This window comes from Ovis canadensis, chromosome 7, assembly GCF_042477335.2.
Source record: "Ovis canadensis isolate MfBH-ARS-UI-01 breed Bighorn chromosome 7, ARS-UI_OviCan_v2, whole genome shotgun sequence".
Taxonomy (NCBI): Eukaryota; Metazoa; Chordata; class Mammalia; order Artiodactyla; family Bovidae; genus Ovis; species Ovis canadensis.
The window spans coordinates 28,542,911-28,564,151 of record NC_091251.1 but is presented as its reverse complement, the minus strand read 5'-3'; the positions used below and the strand labels follow the sequence as shown (position 1 = coordinate 28,564,151).

General features: G+C 40.0%; 1 protein-coding gene across 2 annotated transcripts in view; it reads right to left on the bottom strand.

Moving 5' to 3' along the window:
• Positions 1-20,714, bottom strand: part of GLCE (glucuronic acid epimerase) — a 113,855-nt gene extending 93,141 nt beyond the window's left edge. For both annotated transcript variants that reach the window (XM_069595507.1, XM_069595508.1), the window contains exon 1: positions 20,520-20,714. The gene's annotated coding sequence lies outside the window, so the exon portion shown is untranslated. The remainder of the gene's footprint in view (positions 1-20,519) is intronic.
• Between the last annotated feature and the right edge of the window lie 527 nt (positions 20,715-21,241).

Genomic DNA, 21,241 nt, shown 5'->3' with positions numbered 1-21,241 from the left:
ATATTCTCAAAGAAGTCTACTAAGAAAGCAGTTGCAAGCAAACTTTTTAAGGAAACCATTTTAAAGTACTTGCACTTCCTATTATCTTCTAATGTGATACTGACTGAATTAGTACTTTTAAAAAATTTAATGAATAACTCCAGAACACATTTCAGTACAATTTAAATTTTATAATTCTTCAAAATCCCATGACTAATCAGATGGCTAAGTATAGCACTCCACTCCAGAATGGTGCATTGCATTTACCTTGTTTCTAAACTATTAAATTACAGAATATGCAATTTTATCATTTAAAATCATAGTTCAACACCAATACCATATTTTCCAGACTACAGCATAGATATTATGTCAGTATTATGGCATCATAGATATTAATTCTGTTTAGAAAAAGAAAGATAATTATTACCTGACCATGGCTTGACATTTTTCTTTAACAAAAGATTTGATCCCAGGAAGGTGGTTTGGACTGAGAACATTAAATCGTTAGTAAAATACATTCAATGCAATTTAATAGTAGAAATAAAAGCAAAATGAAAGTTCACATAAGTTTGCATTTTACCTTTAAAAAAAAAACTTTACAAAATAGATTATAAGCCTTAGGTTTTCTCAAAGGGAAAATAAAGGGGTTTTTTTTGTTTGTTTTGTTTTGATTTAAATACAAAGGATTCTAACAACCCAACAAAATAATCTTTGAATATTCGCCTAACAAATTCTAAATGTATCTAAGGAAACGGAAGGATTTTTTAAATTAATAATTCATAGTCCCTGTCATAATGAAGTTAAAACAGAGGAATGAATGGTTTCATATGTCTTAAAATACAAATCATATGTTAAATGCAGTGCCTTAGTCTGTTCAGGTTGCTGTAACAAACTACCACAGACTGGGTAGCTTAAATAACAAATACTTATTTCTCACAGTTCAGAAGGGTGGGAAGATCAAGATTAAGGCACCAGCAGATTCCATGTCTCGTGAGGACCTTCATCCTGGTTCACTGATGATCTTTTTACCATGTCCTCACATGACAGAAAAGGCCGAGGGATCTCTCAGGGGTCTCTTCTGTAAGGACACTAATCCCATTCATTAGGGTTCTGCCCTCATGACCTAATTACCCCCCAAAACACCCATCTCCAAATGTTCTCACACTGGGAATTAGGTTCCAACATACAAAATTTAGAGAGACACAATCAGTCTACAGCATGCAGTAAGAGGAATATAAAGTGCCACAGGTGTCTACAACATAAAATGATACCTAGTACATGCATCTCTGACACAAAAACTTATAAAATAAGCATATACAATACATACATCATGCACTACACACACACGCACACAATCTGGTATATCTACGACATATACTCCACACACATGTTAATCTACTATGTACCTAAATATATCTCCTAGTGGTTCTGCTTCTCTGATTGAACCCTGATTGACGCAGACACCAAGAGTCATAACAGCAAGCAGAACTATATGGCCCTAACAGCAGTAACTGATATACCTGTCACAACTTCCACAGATACCTATAGGAAACAAACTTAATAATCAAGTTTGAAGACTGACTTCTTACACATTTAAAGTCCCATATTAATTAAAGTCCCACATTAATAAAGTACTATGTAAAATTCCTATACCACCAGATACAAAGCAAAAGTGCCCCCTTAAATTTTTGCTGCTGCTGCTAAGTGGCTTCAGTCGTGTCCAACCCTGTGCAACCCCAGAAACGGCAGCCCACCAGGCTCCCCCGTCCCTGGGATTCTCCAGGCAAGAACAGTGGAGGGGGTTGCCATTTCCTTCTCCTAAATCTTTTTATAGAGGTCTTATTAAGTGCAAGGTACTGAATCTACCCTCAAGAAGCATATAATCAGCTCTATATGCAGCTCAAGATTGCAGCCAATATACCAATAATTGCCTCGAAGACCATACTCATGTATTAGAGAACCCACCACACCCAGCCCCTGGACAGTAGAACCCTATGTGCCAAGTCACTCGGTTCACCTGAACTAAATGAGCTATAGTCTCTCTCACTATAATTTGGAAAATGACACAAAGAGAGTGACTAAGTTAAATATAGTGACCTTGGAAGTAACAGGAAACATATTCAGAGTTGGAATTAGTGCCATGGCAAGTCAAACCATGTACAACCCAAAGTTATGAGGTAACAGATAATATGAGGATACAGAGGAACCTACAATGCAGAAAAAAGAATGGGATAGGCATGCAGAAAGAAGCAGACAGAGAGCATACAGCACCAAGAGAGAAGAAAGAAGCTATAATCGTTCACTTTACTTGCATGCCTCTCATGGAGGCACAGTTACATTTTATTTTCAGTCCTTGGTCACTGGTGAGATTGCTCATTCAACAACAGGGAAATTGGCTTATTTACTACAGACAACGGAACACTGGGCAAACATCAAAAAACCTTGCTTTCAAACATGTTTTATCATACGGAAAAATGTTCATGAATATTGCTAAAAGAGCAAAATTTAAAAATTATACATGCATAATAATACCTTTTGTTTGTATGTTTAAAGGTACAGATGAAAAAACAGTGCATAGGAAAAACAATAGAAGAAAACAAACCCCACAGTAAACAGTGGCTGGTCTTGGACGCAGGAAATACAGCTGATTTTTGTGTTCTACAAATATATTCCAGTAAACTGATAATAAGATTAACACTGCAAAAAGCAAGTGAGGTTACAGCAGGCAAAACGTAAATACTCTAATTGCACACAGATGTTGTGTGGTTATTTAAATATTATATACTTAGTATTCACACAAATACTTCCACATTCTAAAACTAATTTTGAAAAAAAAGTCTGTTCCTTCCCTTAAATGACGAAATTTTTTTCTCTTATTTTATTTTTCTTCCTAGTCTGTTTTTTGGTACATTTTGGCTATTATCACTAATGATAATATTTCCATTCTTAAGAGAAGCATATACATATTTAATACAAGCTGGGTTTAGCAAAGCAGAGGAACCAGAGATCAAATTGCCAACACTGGTTAGATCATAGAGAAAGCAACTGAATTCCAGAAAAACATCTACTTCTGCTTCATTGATTATGCTAAAGCCTTTGGCTCTGTGAATCACAACATATTGTGGAAAATTCTTAAACAGAGGGGAATACCAGACCACCTTACTTGTCTCCTGAGAACCTGTATGCAGGTCAAGAAGAAACAGTTACAACCGGACATGGAACAATGGACTGGTTCAAGGTTGGGAAAGGAGTATGTCAAGGCAGTATATTGTCACCCTGCCTATTTAACTTATATGCAGAGTACATCATGCGAAATGCTGAGCTGGATGAAGCACAAGCTGGAATTAAGACTGCTAGGAGAAATATGAACAACATCAGATACCACTCTACTGACAGAAAATGAAAAGGAACTAAACAGTCTCTTGATGAGGGTCAGAGAGGAGTGAAAAAGCTGATATAAACTCAATATTCAAAAAACAAAGATCATGGCATCCGGTCCCATCACTTCATGGCAAATAGATGGAGAAACAATGGAAACAGTGACAGATTTTATTTTCCTGGGCTCCAAAATCACTGCAGATGGTGACTCCAGCCATGAAATTAAGACACTTGCTCCTTAGAAGAAAGTGTCAAAGTCACTCAGTCGTGTCTGACTCTTTGCAACCTCAGGGGCTGTAGCCTGCCAGGCTCCTCTGTCCATGAAATTCTCCAGGCCAGAATACTGGAGTGAGTAGCTGTTCCCTTCTCCAGGGGAATCTTCCAACCCAGGGATCGAACCCATGTCTCCTGCATTGCAGAAGGATTCTTTACCATCTGAGCCACCAGGGAAGCCCAAGAATACTGGACTGGGTAGCCTATCCCTCCTCCAGGGCATCTTCTTGACCCAGGTGTCAAACTGGGGTCTCTTGCACTGTGGGCGGATTCTTTACCAGCTGAGCTACCAAGGACCTTAGAAGAAAAACTATGACAAATCTAGAAAGCGTATTAAAAAGCAGAGACATCATTTTGCCAACAAAGGTCTATATAGTCAAAGCTATGGTTTTCCAGCAGTCATGTACGGATGTGAGAGTTGGACCATAAAGAAAGCTGAGCGCTGAAGAATTGATGCTTTTGAACTGTGGTGTTGGAGAAGACTCCTGAGAGTCCCTTGGATGACAAGGAGATCAAACCAGTCAATCCTAAAGGAAATCAGTCCAGAATACTCATTGGAAGGACTGATACTGAAGCTGAAGCTCCAATATTTTGACCACCTGATGAGAAGAGCTGACTGGCTGGAAAAGACCCTGATGCTGGGAAGGATTTAAGGCAAAAGGAGAAGGTATCAGCAGAGAATGAGATGGTTAGATAGCATCATCAACTCAATGGACATGAATTTGAGCAAACACCGGGAGACAGTGAAGGACAGGGTAACCTGGTGTGTTGCAGTCCATGGGGTAATAAAGAGTCAGACACAATTTAGTGACTGAACAACGACAACAAGACCTTTTTTGTAAATGTGTCATTATTTAGAAAGACTGCATCTTTGCACTACTGTTTTATTTAATCCAGGACAATGTACAGTAAGTCAACTAGTAAATAACATATGTGCTAAACATTTTCAGTTCAAGTGGGCTAACCTCACTGGCTTGTCAAGATGTACTGACAGTAAAAAAATTAAATAAAAAATAAAAACAAAACTAAAATCTTCAACTTCTAACCAAAACAGAAACAAGGACTAAATTTACTCTCTAGTCTGAAAATAGAAAAAGAAAATACACTGAACAGTTTCAAGACATTGGCTATGAGGCAATGTAGGGCAATGATCCCCGAAATGAGAAACAATTAAAGATAAACCCTGTTATTAGCCCTACCTTCCCCTTCCGGCCTTGAGAGAGTTTCCAACCCATGGTGCAGGAAGGGAGAATTGAGGCAGAGCACAACACACTCTGAGTTTAGATGGAGCTGAAAGTCTAAAAGACAAAGGCAACTAGAGTTAACAGAATACAGTACCAGAGAAGTACAAAGTGAGTACAGAGAGACAGAACACCAGGGATTACACCACATGTAACAACTTGGCTGGATTTCAAGGGAACTATGCTGAATTTTTAAAATGCAAATCTCCAAGATTACATACTGTATGATTTCACTCATATAACATCTGGAAATGACAAAACAGTAATGGAGACAGATAAGTGGTTGGCAGAGGTTAGTGGATCTTTTTGGTGATGGAATAGTTCAGTTCAGTCGCTCAGTCGTGTCCGACTCTTTGCGACCCCATGAATCGCAGCACACCAGGCCTCCCTGTCCATCACCAACTCCCAGAGTTCACTAAGACTCACGTCCATCGAGTCAGTGATGGCATCCAGCCATCTCATCCTCTGTCGTCCCCTTCTCCTCCTGCCCTCAATCCCTCCCAGCATCAGAGTCTTTGTCAATGAGTCAACTCTTCGCATGAGGTGGCCAAAGAACTGAAGTTCCAGCTTCAGCAGCATTCCTTCCAAAGAAATCCAGGGCTGATCTCCTTCAGAATGGACTGGTTGGATCTCCTTGCAGTCCAAGGGACTCTTAAGAGTCTTCTCCAACACCACAGTTCAAATGCATCAATTCTTCAGTGCTCAGCCTTCTTCACAGTCCAACTCTCAAATTCATATATGACTAGACTTGGCTAGACAGACCTTGGCTAGATGTCTAGCCTTGACTAGACGGACCTTAGTCAGCAAAGTAATGTCTCTGCTTTTGAATACTAGGTTGGTCATAACTTTTCTTCCAAGGAGTAAGCGTCTGTATCTCAATTGTGATGGTGATTATTCAGAGCTAAACTTGATAAAGGGGCTTCCCCAGTGGCTCAGCAGTTAAGAATCCACCTGCAGTGCAGGAGGTGTAGGAGATGTGGGTTCAATCCCTGAGTCGAGAAGATCTCCTGGAGGAGGGCATGGCAACTCACTCCAGTATTCTTGCCTGGAGAATCCCACAGACAGAGGAGCCTGGCGGGCCACAGTCCACATGGTTGCAAAGCATGAGAATAACTGAAGCAACTGAAAATGCATGCACACTTGATAAAATTGCAAAAAATCATATACACAAATGAAAACATGTAAAACTGGTCAAACAGGAGTAAGATCTGTACATGGTACTAATGTCAATTTCCTGGTTTTGATATTGTATTACAGTTCTTTAAAATGTTACCATTGAGGGGAATTGGATAAAAGATATGTAGGACCTCTCTATACTAATTTTGGAAGTTCCTATGAAGCTATAATTACTTCAAAATTAAAAAAAAACTTTTTACAATACACGCTTAACCAAAAAGAAAAATTCAGTAAGTATAAAAAGAGCACCAGACCACCTGACCTGCCTCCTGAGAAACCTGTACGCAGGTCAAGAAGCAACAGAAATGGACATGGAACTACTGACTGGTTCCAAATTGGGAAAGGAGTACATCAAGGCTGTATATTGTCACCCTGCTTATTTAACTTAGATGCAGAGCACATCATGCAAAATGACACACTGGATGAAGCACAAGCTGGAATCAAGATTGCCAGGAGAAATATTAATAACCTCAGATATGCAGATGACACCACTCTTATGGCAGAAAGCGAAGAGGAACTAAAGAGCTTCTTTATGAAGGTAAAAGAGGAGAGTGACAAAGTTGGCTTAAATTAAAACTCAACATTCAAAAATCAAAGACCATGGCATCCAGTCCCATCACTTCATAGCAAATAGACGGGAAAGCAGTGTAAACAATGACAGGCTATTTTCTTGGGCTCCAAAATCACTGCAGATGCTGACTGCAGCCATGAAATTAAAAGACTCTTGCTCCTTGGAAGGAAAGCTATGACAAATCTAGACAGCAGTATTAAAAAGCTATGGTTTTTCCAGTAGTATGGATGTGAGAGTTGGACTATAAAGATGGCTGAGTGCCGAAGAATTCATGCTTTTGAACTGTAGTGTTGGAGAAGACTTCTGACAGTCCCTTGGACTACAGGCAGATCAAACCAATCAATCCTAAAGGAAATTAATTCCGAATCTTCATCTGAAGGACTGATGCCAAAGTTGAAGCTCCAATACTCTGGCCACCTGATGCGAACAGCTGACTCACTGGAAAAGACCCTGATGGTGGGAAAGACTGAAGGCAGGAGGAGAAGGGGGTCACAGAGGACAAGAAGGTTGGATGGCATCACCGACTCAAGGGACACGAGTTTGAGCAAACTCCAGGAGACGGTGAAGGACAGGGAAACCTGGCGTGCTGCAGTCCACGGGGTCGCAAAGAGTGGGACACGACTCAGCAACTGAACAGCAACGATAAAAGTGTATACAAGTAAACCAAATCAGTCTTACTGAGATCTCAGACTTCCAATCTCCTAACTCTTCTCCAGAAAAATCTATGCATATAGAAACATAAATGTTTATTAGCGTGTGAATACGCATTTTATTTAAACCGACACATACACATCTTTTTTTGTAGTAATGTCAGCATACCATAGCACTGTCTTGTCACTGTTTTTCACCGAATAATAGGTCTTAGAGATAAGCTCATACAGACAGAGAAAAGACCCTGATGCTGGGAAAGGTTGAAGGCAGGAGGAGAAGGGGACATAGGAGGATGAGATGGTTAGATGGCATCACCGACTCAATGGACATGAGTTTGGGTAAACTCCAGGAGTTGGTGATGGACAGGGACGCCTGGCGTGCTACAGTTCATGGGGTCGCAGAGTCAGACACGACTGAGCGACTGAACTGAACTGAACTGAATGACTCAGCTGGTACAGAATCTCCCTGCAATGCGGGAGACCTGGGTTCGATCCCTGTGTTGGGAAGATCCCCTGGAGAAGGGAACAGCTACCCATTCCAGTATCCTGGCCTGGAGAAAATATGGACTGTATAGTCCATGATGTTGCAGAGTCGGACAGCCTGAGCCACTTTCACTTTCAGGGCTTCTGGCAATATAATGAATACTCTAATGAACAAAGATAAATTCTTTGGATTATATCTGGATTCTGTTCTTTGTGTGTGTGTGTCTGTCTGTCTGTCTATTATAGATTTTTGGTGTTTGGTTACCATGACTGGTTTGATCTCCTTGATGTCAGAGGGATCTCAAGAGTCTTCTCCAGCATCACAGTTCAAAGACATCAATTCCTTGGCACTCTGCCTTCTTTACAGTCCAGTTCTCACAACTCTACGTGCCACTGGGAAGACCATAGCCTTGACTACACAGACCTTTTTTGACAAAGTAAAGTCTCTGCTTTTCAACAACTTGTGTAGGTTTGTCAGAGCTTTCCTGCCAAGAAGCAATCATCTTCTGATTTCATGGCTGCAGTCACCATCCACAGTGATTTTAGAGCCCAAGAGAGGAATCTGTCACTTCTTCCTCCTTTTCCCCTTCTATTTGCCATGAAGTGATGAGACCTGATGCCATGATCTTAGTTTTTTTTAATACTGAGTTTTAAGCCAGTTTTTTCGCTCCCTTTTTTCACCCTCATCAGGAGGCTCTTTAGTTTCTCTTCGCTTTCTGCCATTAGAGCACTATCTGCATATCTGACATTGTTGATGTTTCCCATCTTTATTATAGCTTGTAACTCATCCAACCCAGCATTTCTCATGATGTGCTCAATATACAGGTTAAATAAACATGGTGACAGCAGACAGCCCTGCTGTACCTGAACCAATCAGTTGTTCCACACAGGGTTCTAACTGCTGCTTCTTGACCTGCATACAGGTTTCTCAGAAGACAAGTAAGATGGTCTGGTATTTTTATCTCTGTAAGAGCTTTCCACAGTTTATTATAATCCACATAGCCAAAGGCTTTAGCATAGTCGATGAAACAGAAGAAAATTTTTTTCCTGGAATTCCCTTGCTTTTTTTATGATCCAGCGAATGCTGGCAATCTGATCTTCGGTTCTTCTGCCTTTTCTAAACCCAGCTTGGAAATCTGGAAGTTCTTGGTTCACATAATGCTGAAGCCTAGCATGCAAGATTTTAAGCATGACCTTACTAGCATGGGAGATGAGCACAACTGTCCAACAGTTTGAACGTTCTTTAATACTACCCTTCTTGGGAAATGGGATGAGGACTGATCTTTTCCAGTCCTATGGCCACTGCTGGGTCTTCTAGATTTGCTGACATATTGAATGCCAACACTCTGATACCATCATCCTTTAGGGTTTTGAATAGCTCTACTGGAATTCCATTGCATCCACTAGCTTTATTGGCAGCAGTGCTTCCTAAGGCCCACAACACTTCACACTCCAGAATGTCTGGCTCTGGATGACAGACCACACCATCGTAGTTATCTGATTCATTAAGATCTTTTTTGCACAGTTCTTCTATGTATTCTTTCCATCTCTTCTTGATCTCTTCTGCATCTATGAAGTCTCTACTGTCTCTCTCGTTCATTGTATCCATCTATGGGCAAAATGTTCCCTTGATACTTCCAATTTTCCTGAAGAGATCCCTAGTCTTTCCACTTCTGTTGTTTTCCTCTATTTTTATGCACTATTCATTGCAAAAGGCCTTCTTGTCTTTCCTGGCTACTTCTTTGGATCTCTGAGTTTAGTTGGATGTACCTTTCCCTTTCTCCTCTGCCTTTTGCTTCTCTTCTTTCTTCAGCTTATTTGTAAAGCCTCCTCAGATAACTACTTTGCCGTCCTGTTTTTCTTTTTCTTTGGGATGGTTTTGTTCGCTCCCTCCTGTACAATATTACAGACCTCCATCCATAGTTCTTTAGGCACACTGTTTACTAGATCTAATCCCTGTATATTCATAGGAGATTTGACCTAAGTCATACCTGGCGGGCCTAGGGGTTTTCGCCGCTTTCTTTAGTCTAAGCCTGAATTTTGCTATGAGAAGCTGATAATCTGAGCCATCATACAAAAATATGATAAAAGGCTATCAAATGCTATCTGTATAACTTTTGGGGTCCTTTTCCTCATTTGTAAAACAGGGCTAAATGAGGCAAACTACATAAGGTGTTTAAGCCTACCCTGAACAAAATTTAAAATCCAACAAACGTAGCTATAATTCTAAATATATTATGGCCAGAGCATCTCCTGATGTACCTACCAGTTTACGTGGGTGCTAAGTCACTTCAGTTGTGTCTGATTCTTTGTGACCGCATGGACTGTAGCCCACCAGGCTCCACTGTCCATGGGATTCTCCAGGCAAGAATATTGGATTGGGTTGCTATGCCCTCCTCCAGGGGATCCTTCCGACCCAGGTATCGAAACCATGTCTCTTATGTCTCCTGCATTGGCAGGTGGACTCTCTACCACTAGCGCCACAAGTGAGGCTAGTGTGGCATGACTCGTCCTCTGTGACCCCAAGCTGGCTCCCAGTGATTAGTGTCTTCTAAATATATACCAAAATAAACCAAAATATATAAAATATTATATACCAAAATATATATGTTCAATAATCTGATAATTTATTCAGGAATGACACTAAGATCATCAGTTTATTATTATTGCCCACAACATTCACTTCTTTTCCAACACTGTGTATCAGCAGCTAAAACACTCTATTATAACAGGTTTAAAAAAAGTTTGTTGTATTCTTTTTAAAAATCAGGATTAATTCCTTATTTTTAATAAATCTGCCATGGTTACACAAGATGTTAACATTAGGAGAAAGCTGGGTGAAAGGTATATAGGAATTCTTTATACTATGCAATTCTCTATATTCTGTAATATATATACAGATATATAACTATTTCAAAATTAAATTTTTTTAAATCAAGAAGATCTTTTCCTGCCTCTGGTTTTCTTAAAATGAAGTGAAAGTCACTCAGTTGTGTCTGACTCTTTGCGACCCCATGGACTATACAGTCCATGGAATTCTCCAGGCCAGAAGCTTTTTGAGCTTTTTGAATCTGGGCTGGGTAGCCTTTCCCTTCTTCAGGGGATCTTCCCAACCCAGGGATCAAACCCAGGTCTCCCCTGTTGCAGGCGGATTCTTTACCAGCTAAGCCACAAGGGAAGGTTTGCTTAAAACCACTCAAATATTACCAACCACTAGTAGGTGCAAATTCTTTAGCAGCCTTTACAGCCTTATAATTAATCTGAAATAGGAGACATGAATTCCAGCAAATAGAAACTCTCATAATACCCCTAACTTATCTTGGGCCCCAAAGAGTTAGTATTCAGTAAACATTTTTTTTTTTTTTAGATATTTCTAATTTTATTTTTAGAAACAAGGGCTTAAAAAAAAAAAATCTCTCCCCAAAGCAATTATCCTTTCCCTAAAGCTCTAAAGTTCTGTACAACCAATTAAACCTTCTGATTCTTATTGCTCAAATCACTTATTTAGCAGCGGCCTCCAAGTCAAGCTCAAAAAGATTTTTGACTGTATGAGACAAATTAGTACTTAAACTATTAGCACAGAAATCTTTCAAAAGTATATTTTAAAATATGTATCATGGCTGATTGGTTTTCGAATTAGGAAATAAGAATTCAGGGAAATGATGAATTTCATTTATAACTATTCAAGCTCAAACTTTCACTGTTAAGCAACAAAATCATGAAAATTCTTCTAAAACGGTACTTGCCAAAGAAATCCTAAAATACCTAAGGACAAAGTATCTTGCCCCTAAGTATCTCAAAACAGCTTTTGTACTTTGAAGAGTTTCTTTCAGGCATCAACTATCTAATTTTCAAAAACTTGGCTTTCCTTTTTGGAATAGTACTACAGAATCAGTACTATAAACAGAAGTGCTATTGTCAAAGAATTGATCCAATAATAAAAAGAGCTAAGGCCACTTGTCTTATAGAAAATTAGAGCCAAATGCTGCCAGACCCTGCTTTTCTTCCTTCTGGGCCAGTAGCCAGATACTAATCATTTTTAGACCCTTTCTAATTTTTAGTACACAATTTAGTACACAATACCACATCTGAACTAGACAGTATTTTAATGAATGTTCTCCATAATTTGTTTAATGTTTTGGCACACACACACTTGATTTACAATACCTTGGAAGTACCTATAAAAAAGTGGTAACAGTAGTTGTCTCTGGGGCAACTGTTTGGGTCCTTGAATTTTGTAAGTTTTTAAAATAACTATTCAAGAAATTAATTTATCTATTAACAGAAACAACTACAATAAAACATTAATTCTAGTTAAAATATTTTACCTTATAAAATAATGCATGTGGTTTTCTTTTAAAAATCTTTTCATTTAATGGGTAACTTAAAAAAAATTTTGCAATGCTCTTCAATTATAATCAAAGAAATACAAAGTCAGATCATTTTTGCTTATTAAATTTGGATTCAAAAATTTTTTAATTTATTTATTTTGGGGGCCACACTACACAGCATGAGGGATCTTGGTTTCCTGACCAGGGACTGAAATCATGCCCTCTACAGTGGAAACATTGAGTCCTAACCACTAGACTGCCAGGGAATTCCCTAGAAAAGGTTTTTAAGAGTAATACTGATACTGGTATGTAAACTGGGATAATCTTTCTAGAAAATAATATGGCAATGTTTAATTTTTTTAAGGTCTTAGCTTTTGACTAAACATTTTTATTCTTATCCTAAGAAAATAATCAAGTATGGAGAAACATTTATGCACAAAGATTTTCTTCAGTGTTCTCCAAAGAGGAAAAAAATATTCAATAATTGGGGATGGTTAAATCATTACACATTCATTCAACAGAATTTTATGCTGCTATTAAAAATTCAGTTTTGAAGCAATGTTAACAAAGTAGGAAAATTTTTATTAAATAAATTCATGATAGGAGGATAAACAGTATACAAATGAATCAATATATTCATGGAATGAGGAAGAATGTGTATCATAATGTTAGTTAAGCTTCTATTTGTGCTGAAGCATTAGATTTTGTGTTTTGCATTTCTCCAAGTATTTAAAATGAGTCCCTAGAAACCTATAAAATTAGGCGGGAAAAAAAGAGCTGGACACAGCTTAGTGACTATTTAACGACAGCACTATACACAACACAAACACACACACACACACACACACACACACACACAGATGAGGTTAACTTTTTTAGACAAGAAATGAATCTTTATGTCCACAAAAAGATAGGTACAAAATTGTTCTTAGAAGCTTTGTTCCTAGAAGTTAAAACCTGAAAACAGCCCAAATGTCTATAAACAGTACAATAACAACAACTATATATATATACATATACACACACACACACACATATATATATATACTCATACAATAGAATGCTACACAGCAACAAAAAAGAATGAAGTCCTGCTAAATTAAAAAATGATTTGGTTCCATTTATATGAAGTTTGCTGCTGCTGCTGCTAAGTCGCTTCAGTCAAGAAAAGCAAAACTAATCTATTGTGACTGAAGTCAGAATAGTGGTTACCTTTGGGAAGTACTGACTAGGAGGAATAAGAAAAATTGCTAAGGTCATAGAAGTATTCTATACTTGGTTCTTGGTGATTACACAATGACATATGTGGAAGTTCTTATGTCATGATTTCTATACTGTATACAATTTAAGTATTAGGGAAAAAAATTTTTGTAATGGAAAAGAAAGTTCCTCTTGCTCCATGCCAGCCAGCAAGAAAGAGAGAGGTTAGATCAAACAATCTTACTGCTTGAAAGTTTGACTGTTGTATTCATTTAACAAATACATGAGCAGCTACTTTGTAAGAGGTAATATTCTGGGTGCTGGGGATATAGCACTAAATAAAATGGGTGAAAATCCCTGCCCTCATGGATCTTATGTAATATTAGGGGATATATAGTAGAAAGACAATAAAAACACAAAGTATGTGGGACTGCAGAAAAGCACAAAAAAAGACACAAAGCAAGGAAAAGGCATAGAAGGGTATGCATGGGAGGGGTGCTGTAATTTTAACAAGGCAGACTTTTACAAAAGGGGTGATACCTTAATTCAGACCTGAAGGAAGGAAGGGAGGGAGATATACAGATATCTGGAAGAGAATGTTCCAGGCCTTCTGAAACAAGGAGGCCACTGCAGCTGAAGGGACGTGAACATGGGTTACATTAAAAAAAAAAAATTATATACACACTCACACACAGCCAGATATTCCTTTCCTTAGTCTTTCCCTCCAACTCTTCATCTAAACACTAACTTAAGCCAAATCTTTTCTACACAGAAATTTCTACAACCACTAGCCCAGTCCACATTTACCTTCTTCTGAGCTCCTGGAGTTGCATCTTTATATACTGCATTGCAGTTAAATACTTACTGCTTCCCACTCCCAACAAACTAAGCCTCTTCAAGGCACTGACTAGATTTTATGCTTTTTTGTATCCCTATTAGTTACATGGTTGGCAAGTAAACAGTTACTGGTTATTAGGCTGCTGCTAATAACTTCATCAGGGAGATCAGTAAGCTGTGAATATATTTTTGAAAAGAAAAAAGAGGAAGGAAAGAAACCAAGTCTAGGGAACTATGTGAGGGAAGAGGCAATGAGATGTCTCCATGTGTCATGATCCAAAGTCAGGATTTTCTCTGAGCCATGTCCTTAAGACTCTGAGATCCTCATCATTTTTCTGAAAGCCACTCTAGGCTTTTTTCCTTGGCCTTGGGAGTTGGGGGGTGGGGGAGGAGTGGGGTGAGAATCAGGCACTTGCTTTTCTTTCAAATAATTGTTTTACAACACCAATGGTCATAACAAGCTTAATAACAATAACAAATCTTAACCAAGTACAAAGCTGCGTGATCTTGAGCAAGTCATTTAACTATTTTTGCGTATGTCCGTTCCCTCATATGTTAACTCTAGAAGCTGGATTAAGTGGTGTCTAAACTCCAATCAATTTCAAATGTTCTACTTCAGCTTTTCCAAAAAAGCTGAATGGAAAAACCTTACAATCTACTTCTTCAATTTATAAAATGAGTAAAATATCTATTAACAGTTATAAATACACTAAGAATTCATATACAGAAAGCAATGTAGTATTTTTTTTTTTAGTTTGAAGGACAATTGCTTTACAAAGTTTTGTTGTTTTCTGCCAAGTATCAACATGAATCAATGTAGTATTTCTAAAAGGCACAGAATCTGGATTTAGACAGACCTGGCTATAGCCTGCTTCTTAACTTCTCGAGAAAATTAACTAAATTTTTAGGATTTGTTTTGAGAATGAAAGGTAATGTATATAAAGTGAAAGTGAGAAAGTGTTAATCACTCAGTCATGTCTGACTCTGTGCAACACCATGGACTGCAGCCTGCCAGACTCCTATGTCCATGGGATTCTCCAGACAAGAATACTGGAGTGGGTTGCCATCCCCTCCTTCAAGGGATTGAATCCTGGTCTCCAGCATTGCAGGCAGATTGTTTACCATTTGAGCTATCCAGGAAGCCCAATGTATATAAAGAAACTATTAAACCAATATAAAAACCCATATACATCAGCAAAATCATTTCCTGTACAGAAAGCAGAAATGGTAAAATATCCACCAAATCACTGATGTACAAGATCTGAAATACTGAAACCAGTTCACAACTTTCCCAGCAATTTTAGATACTGTGATTAGTGTTTGCCTCAAAATTCTGCGTGACTTTTCTGCAAGTTTAACAGTTAACACCTAACTCCTACAGTGCTGGTAATCTCTCTTCTTAAAGATGAGGTTAAGTACTATAGACCTAATATCAGTTTGCAGTCATAGGGGCAAGAGAACAAGATAATTTAGAAAGCCCAATGTTTTAGAAAACTAGGGCAAGACTGAGATATGCAATTAATTCATACATTTGGAAGATACTAAGCTTGGCACTGAGAGTTCAAGTCTGTAATGGGAAAAGCCAATTGTGTAAAATAAGCAATAGATATTCAATAAGTAATGAGCGTGCGTGCGTTCGTGCGTGCATGCATGCTCAATCGTGTCCAACTCTTTGTGACCCCATGAACTGTAGCCCACCAGGCTCCTCTGTCCATGGAATTTTCCAGGCAAGAATACTGGAACAGTTTGCCATTTCCTACTCTAGGGGATCTTTCTGACCCAGGGATTGAACCCACGTTTCTTGTGTCTTCTGTATTGGCAGGTGGATTCTTTACCACTGTGCTACCTGGGAAGCCCCAATAAGACAAATATACATCTGCTTTTGAGTCCTGGAAGAGAGACACATCCATAATTACAGCAAACTAATAAACAAAAGGAAAGAATGAACACGACATAGTAAATAACTCAGTGGGGCTGGAAGAGGGAGGACCAGAGCACACAGAAGACTCAAAAAGTAGATAGCACTTAAGTTATATCTTGAAAAATAGGTAGACTGTCAGCAAGATAGGAGAAGGAAAGGCATTCTGAGTAGGAGGGAGAATATATAAGAAGGTTCTGAGCTAGCAAACAGTATGGCTCCTTCAGTAAATTGACGGTATTAGTACAGCTGGAGCTTGAGATGTATGATGGTAGAAATACAGGAGACGAGCCAGATGATGAAGGGTTTTGTAACCATAGAACTAAATACTGTAGTTAAGGGAGAAGTATGTTTTAAGAAAAAAGCACTGAACATATTTGCATTTTAGAAAAATTACCTTGGCAGTAGTGTAAAGGGGGTCAACCACTAGAGACCTCATTCTATACACAGAATTAAATAAGAACATTACATTATCATTTAGATACTCCATTACAAAACCAGGGATCAGAAAGAAAAATAATAGATAAAATTTAGCTTTAACAGATAAAGCTAAATTATCAAAAGAAAGTCATTTACCTTCATGAATGTATATTCTTGAATTAAATAGTTCCTATATATCTTAAAAAAGGAGAGGCCTAAAATTAGGTATGATAAATAAAAATTACATGGAACTAGTTGTACCCTAAGAACTAGCAACTCTTATAGCATCTATCGTTTTTTGTATATATAATATTGTAGATCTGCAATATAAAAACCATGGAATATAAACCCTGGCATTAGAGTTTATATTGATTACTGACAGGGACTGCTCTTTCTTTCATTTTATATGTATGGAAACTGAGGCCCTGAAAGACTAAGGAATTATTCAAGATCATATGGTTAGTAGCACAGTTAGATCAGAATTTCATGTCTTATGATTTCCTTTCTAGAAACTGGCTTAATATGTCTCATCTATGACTTAAGAATTTTGAATGATAATTCAAAAGACATTCTGGTATTATCATTTTTTATCAGTGTAATAATGAATTATATATGAAACTATTTTTATGCTTCATATCCCTCACAAGAAAACATATCTATTAGATGTCCATATGTTTGACCAAAAAAAAATCCGATCCTGAAATCTGTGCCACAATAAAAGACCTGCTGCCCCACCACAGCAGGAGGGGGCACCACAAAAATACAACTTATTCTTCTCAAGAGTCTAAAAAAAGACTTTTAAGAAGTCTTTTTAGAAAGAAAAGAAATTTAAAATAAAGGCCAAAGATTAATTTATCTTCATACAATTAAAGATCCAACATCTTTAACATGTTTTCACATTTTATTTGGGCTTTAGTCTTTTTTCTTATTCTGTTGTGTTCCCCTCCCCATCCCATTCCTATAATTTTAGATAACTGTAATACATTTTTCCTTCACTAGTACACACAGAAGTGGCAACACTGACAAAAAGCCTGTGCGACATTTCACAAATTTGCACAGTGACCAAAATGTTTTTATTTCCAGACTTCTCTAATTAACACCTAAGTAATGTCTGCTCATTGAAATAAATTCAAATAGTATAAAAGCATATAATTCCAGTAAAGAATCCACCTGCAATTTAGGAGACTTGGGTTTGATACCTGGGTTGGGAAGATTCCCTAGAGGAAAGCATGGCAACCCACTCCAGTATGCTTGCCTGGAGAATCCCCATGGACAGAGGAGCCTGGTGGACTATGGTCCATGGTGTTCCAAAGAGTCGGACAAGACTGAGTGACTAAGTGCAGCACAGCACATATAATTAATAACTACTTTCCATGTCATTGCAACTCTCTCCTAAAGAATTCCCCAAACACTTTTAAGTTTGATGTTTATCCTTACAGGTTGTATGCTTATATAACAGAAGATGCTAATACCAGTTATATTATCAGGGGTTAATGTTTTTTAAGTGAGCTGAACCCCAAAACTATCCTGTTTGTTTCTCTCTTATCAGCATCTCAATTATTTTATGTATTTGTTGTCTCTCTTGATACAGGTTTATGAGAGCTGTAATCACTGTACATGGAGGTACACACCATGCTGTGACACCTAGTAGATAATCAAATACTTGTTGACTGATCATCATGTTTACTTAGAAATTATGAAAGCGGCTTTTTTAAAAAGTTACTGATATCCACTTATCATTGGCTTTCAAAAATAATGGGGAAACAAAGGTCTGCTTAGGGTTTTTTTGGCTGTGATTCCAATCAAACATCTGCTCAACTGATCAGTTTTGATAGTTATAAAAGTCAAACAGGCATTTTGGTTTAATTTACAACCAAAACAAAAGCCAAACTAAAACCCCAAAACACTTAAACTTTTCAGAGTTATATATTGCTATATAGAATTCCCTGTTTTTTTCTTTAATTTTAAAATTTATTTATTTATGGCTGCACTGGGTCTTCACTGCTGTACCAGTGCTTTCTCTAGTCACGGCGCGCAGGGGCTAGTCTTCACTGTGGCGCGAGGGCTTCCCACGGCACTGGCTTCTCTTGTTGCGCGGCACAGGCTCTAGAAGAGTGGACTCAGCAGTCGTGGCGCATGGGCTGAGCTGCAGGTCTTCCAGGATGGAACCTATGTCCCTTGCATTGGCAGGTGGATTCTTAACCACTGGACCACCAGGGAAGCTCCCTTGTTTTTTAAAATGATTATAAAAGTCAAGAATTAAACATATTATCACTAATGTTTCTGGTTCTAAGGTCAAAAGAAATATTAAAACAAAACTGTCACTCAAAAAAAAAAAAAGATTAAAGCAGGCAAAATTTTCTGCCTTGCCATATACTCAAATTTGTCTGTTTATCCCAAATTACAGAATTACTATAAGTACAGGTTCCATCAAATCAAGCCACATCAGACTTGATTTACAGGCCTCTATGATAAAGGAGCTATCTAACCAGGGGAACTGTCAAGCAAAAACATAGACTTTCTGACTTAAACATTTAAAGAAAAAAAAAAAAGAGCATATGCATGTATACAGGTCATTTTATTTGAATTCCATCTAAGTTTGGGCTAGTTACCAAGGACTCTGCATATGAGTCAAGACTAACTGTATACAATAAAACTGTTAAGCAGGATTCTTTAAAAGAGTTCCGTTAGCCATCCTTACAGGTCTCAAACCACGGATCTGCAGAGCTCTAGCTTTGGAACTTCGAATTCCAATGCGTTACTTGGAGGCTGAACTTGAACTGATTCCTCTACACAAATGCTTTTCAAACGACAGAGAGAAGCCAGAGCACACTTTCCAGCATACTTGACTGCCTAACACTCGGGCAGGACTTCAGGACAGACCTAATAATGCAGGATCAGCAAAGCAGACCCTAACATAGGAAAGGAAAACCGCACAGCCTTCCCTATCCTCAGTGGCTTCCACGCTCACCCGGAGAACATTCGCCTCCTTAAGAACCTACATGTCTACATGCCCACTTAAGGTGCTGTCTGCCACTCTGGTTCCCAGAGGAGAGAAATCAGCACGCCGCCACAGGGATCCTGGGGCAGAGAGAAGAAAACTGCAGAACAGTCGCACTATTTCTCCAACTAGGCAACAACACGGATCAATCCTTCAACTAAGCATTGAGTAAATCTCATTTAGAAAGAGATCTGTTCCAGGATGCTGACCAGCCACAGACTGCGAACTCGAGATGTCACCAGAGTTCCCTTCCCGCCACGAGCCGATCCAGCGCCTGCAGAGCCGCGCCCTCCCTTCGAGATCTCCCGGGGACCCGCTCACTCGCCCTGTCGCCCCCGAAAAAACTGGGGGCCATGCCAAGTTACCGCTCCCCTCTGGGCAAACTAGAAACCCCAATAAAGACGCTGGTCTCCGTCGTAAACCCTTCCGCCCCCAGCAGTCCACCAAGGCGGTCCCGGCCCCTGCAGGACGCAGATACATCGCCCTCCCGCCCGAAGACCCCGATAAACAGACAGAACCCCAATACACTGCTTCTTTATCCCAGGAATGTGAAAAAAGAAGCCCACTCCTGCTCAAAGTACCCCCAAGACCCCGTACATCTGCCCCTTCAGAGACCTAGGACCTTGCTAAAACTGAATCCTCTGCCCCTAAAAGAGCGTGAGACCGTGATAAAACGACCCCTTGTCCCGGAACCCCGCTATACCACTTCAAGGAACCGAAGGATCCCGGTAAATCTCCTTCAACCCCAAAGACCCGGGACCCGAACCGCTGCTGCCACCCATCCGAACCCCAAGCCGGAAGAGACCCCAGACCCCCAGTAAACCGCCTCCTCACCCGGAGAAGCCCTGGCACCCGCTACACCGCCCTTGGGCGTCCGCACCCGGATCCCACCCCACCGCGTCCTCGCCCTCCTCACTCCGAACCCCGCCAAGCCTCGCGCACACCAGGCAGCGCCGCGCTGCCCGCGGAGCCGCCCCCGTCAGGAGCCCGCCTGCCCCGATTGCTCCGTGTCCCGGCTCCCCGACCGCTCCTCAGAGGAGACGCGCTCCGGGCTTCCTCACCTGGGCAGCGTCGTAGGGCAAGCGGACCGGGGAACCCTGAGGAAGAGAAGGAGGCGGCAGAGAAGGGGCGGCCCAGGCCTGCGTCTGCCGCAGCTCCAAACCCTCCGCGAGGAAGCGCCTGTGTGAGGAGATCCCTCCCGCTCCGCGCGCAGCCTGGAGACAGAGCCACAGCCGTACCCGCCGCTCTTCCCGCGAGATCCCAGCCACAGAGAGGGGCGGGGCCACGGCGAGGGGCGGCCGCAGTGAATCGAGTGACAACTCTGAGAGCCTGTTGGCGGCAGCGTGGGAGGCGGGACTTGGAGCCTAGTACTACCAATCGCAAAATAGGAAAGGTGATTCTCCCACCGCTTCTTCTCCCCCGCCCCGTATCAATAAACTAGGGGTAAGAGCAGTGACCTTTAAGTAGTCAGGGGCAGAGGAAGTTCTTGGGAAGGAACCCTGAATGAAGAATCTTGGCTTTTGTCTAGTCCTAGTCAGGCTCCGTAGATACATCTGGTTAGGGAAGAAGGTGGTTTTCACATTGCCGTGAGCTGAAGCGCTATTACCCTTGGTTACACCGCGGCCTGAAGTGCTTAAGAGGCACAGTTCTTCCTGGTTGAAGGCGCACCCTCCTCGGGTTACCCAGGTCTAAACCTGTTTTTCCCCCTCTCTGGGCCTCCCCTCCCTTTCCACCTCTAACAGGGCGCCATTGTTGAGATGCCCGTGTTTTCTCAACCCCTACT